Source organism: Lontra canadensis, unplaced genomic scaffold, assembly GCF_010015895.1.
Source record: "Lontra canadensis isolate GAN:19392208 unplaced genomic scaffold, GSC_riverotter_1.0 scaffold33, whole genome shotgun sequence".
NCBI classification, from domain to species: domain Eukaryota; kingdom Metazoa; phylum Chordata; class Mammalia; order Carnivora; family Mustelidae; genus Lontra; species Lontra canadensis.
This window is the reverse complement of record NW_022631027.1, coordinates 4228092-4231164: the sequence shown is the minus strand read 5'-3', so window position 1 is coordinate 4231164 and position 3073 is coordinate 4228092. Positions and strand designations below refer to the sequence as shown.

Sequence of the window (3073 nt, the reverse complement as noted above, 5' to 3'; positions counted from 1 at the left end):
GTGATGAGAAATGTTGAGATTTACCTTAGGAACTCCCAAATAGTCAATAGAGTAGTATTCACTATAGTCACCAGGCTGCATATTATATCCCCGGACTTATCTATTTTATAACTGAAAATTTGTACCTTTTCACTCCCTTTACCCATTTTGCCTACCAGACACCCCCCACCTTTGGCAACCACCCAGTCTGTTCTCTATATTCATGAGCTTCGATTTGTGTTTGTTTGAGGCATTTTTTTAGATTCTATGTCTAACTGAGATCACATAGTATTTGTCTTTTTCTGACTTACTTCGTTGCGCATGATGCCCTCAAATTTCATCCATGTTGTCACAAACGGCAAGATTTCATTCTCTTTTTAGAGCTGAATAGTATTCCATAATGTATATTGGACACATTTTCTTTATCCCTTCATCCATCAATAAATACTTAGTTTGTCTCCATGTTTTGGCTATTGTAAATAATGCCTCAAAACACATTGGGGGTGCATTCCAACTGCTTTCCAAAACAGCTAAATACGCAGGTCCAAAAAAGGAAGGTACTTTTCCAGCTGCTAAGGTACTCCAAAGCCCATTCATCTCCTTCAGCATCCCAAATATCAAGTACATGTTCTGCTCAGCTATAAAATAAAGTGGCAAACCTGTTGTACCACTGACATCAGGGGACAGTTGCCTATAAAACCAGACTTCTGATGCTGGGCTCCAGCTGCACTTTCTCACAGGTCATCCTCCTCCCCTGGAAGATGACCAGATGTCGAGGCGACCTCTAGATCATGTTCATACTGTGCTGCCAAAGCTGGGTCCATGACAACCTCTGGTGGGGCAAGAGCCAGCATGGTGACAAACTCCCAAGTTAGGGTCTAGAATTAGTTTTCTAGTGAGCCACAGGAAGGGCTTTTTAAAGTTGTAGTTACTTTTCGCAGAAATGTCATAGTCCTGAAGGTACTTCTCTCAGTGAAAGACAATAGATTGTGCCTTAACTTTTCTGTCTTCAGTGTTCACTTTGTTGCCACACAGCACAATGGGGGTGTTTTCACCTACTTGAACGAGATCTCAATGCCAGTTAGGCACATTCTTGTAAGTAACCCTTGATGTTACATCAAACACTGTAATGGCACACTGGGCCCGGAAGTAATAGCCATCTCTCAGCCCACCAAATTTCTCCTGACCAGCTGTTTCCCATACATTGAACTTAATAGGTCCTCTGTTGGTATGGAACACAAGGGGATGGACCTCAAAGCTCAACGTGGCTATGTACTTCTCAAGTTCACCAGTCAGATGACATTTCACAAATGTAGTTTTTCCAGTACTACCATTGCCAAACAATACAAGTTTGAACTGGACTTGGGGTTCACCTTGGGCAGTCATTGTACTGTTGCTTCCAGAAGCGTCTCTGGACAATCTGACAGAGCAGTATTTCATTCTCTTTGATGCAACTGTAAATGGGATTGTTTTCTTGTCTTTCTGATGGTTCACTATTAGTGGGTAGAAACACAACAGATTTCTGTATACTGGTTTTGTATCCTGCAAATTTACCAAACTTACTTATTAGTTTTCACAGTTTTGGGGTAGAGTCTTTAGGGTTTTTTATACATAGTATCATGTCATCTGCAAATAGTGACAGTTTTGCTTCTTCCTTTCCAGTTTAGTTGCTTTTTATTTACTTATCTTGCCCAACTGCTCTGGCTAGGACTTCCAATAGCACACTAAGAGAGTGGCAAAAGCAGGCATCCTTGTCTTGTTTCTGATCTTCAAGGAAAAGCTTTCAGCTTTTCCCCATTGAGTATGATGTTAGCTGTGGGCTTGTCATATATGACCTTTATTATGTTGAGGCATATTTCTTCAATACACATTTTGTTGAGAGTTTTTATCATAAATGGATGTTCATCAAATGCCTTTTCTGCATCTATTGAAATAGTTACAGGATTCTTCTTATCTTACCTTCATTTTGTGAATGTTGTGTATCACACTGACTGACTTATAGAGGTTGAACCATTTTTGAATCCCTAGAATATATCCTACTTTCACATGGTGTTTGATCCTTTTAAGGTGTTACTGAATTTGTTTTGCTAACATCTTGTTGAGGATTGTCTGCATATATGTTCATCAGGGATATTGGTCTATAATTTTCTTCCCTTGTGGTATCTTTGTCTGGTTTTGGTATCAAGATAATGCTGATCTCATAAAATGAGTTTGGAATTGTTCCTTCCTCTTCTATTTTTTTTAAAGAGTTTGAAGATTGGTATTAATTCATCTTTGAATGTTTAGTAAAATTCACTAGTAAAGCTGTCTGGTCTTGGACTTTTGTTTGTAGGGAGTTCTTAAATTACTGATTCAATCTCCTTACTATTGATTGACCTGTTCAGATTTTGTTTCTTTATGATTCAAACTTGGAAGGTTATGTTTCTAGGAATTTAGCCATTTCTTCTAGGTTGTCCAATTTGTTGGCATACAATTGTTCATAATAGTCTCTTATGATCCTTTTTATTTCTGTGGTATCAATTGTAGCATTTTCTCTTTCATTTCTGATCTTATTTCCTCTCTTTTTCTTGGTGAGTCTGCTAAAGGTTTGTCAATTTTGTTTATCTTTTCAAAGAATCAACTCTTAGGTTCATTGACATTTTCTATTATCTTCTTAGTTTCTTAGTCTCTATTTCATTTATTTCTGCTCTGATCTTTATTATTTCCTTCTTTCTACTAACATTGGGCTTCATTTGTTCTTAAAATTATGGTTTTTGAATCTCCAAGAATAGTTATCATATAGGTTATTACATAGAGCTTTCCCTAAACTTAGATAACCACAAAGCCCTTTTTAGTATAGAGTCCTTCAGGAGGATAGTTCAACAACAGACTTTGTATGTTCTTTTACCATTGTTCCTCAGATTTTCATGTGTGTGTGAATCACCTGGGGATGGTGTACAAGTACAGATTCTGATTCAGAAGATCTGGGTTGGAGGTCTGAGATTCTGCCTTTCTTACAAGCTTCCTAGAGCTGCCAGTGTTACTAGTCTTCAAACACATATTCTAAGCAAGCTTCTAAGTCAGAATCTTTATTTCCACATATGTTTCTCTCTCT

General features: G+C 37.7%; 1 pseudogene; it reads right to left on the bottom strand.

The window, feature by feature from the left end:
• Nucleotides 1–713: 713 nt before the first annotated feature.
• Nucleotides 714–1365, bottom strand: LOC116873471 (annotated as a pseudogene).
• Between the last annotated feature and the right edge of the window lie 1708 nt (nt 1366–3073).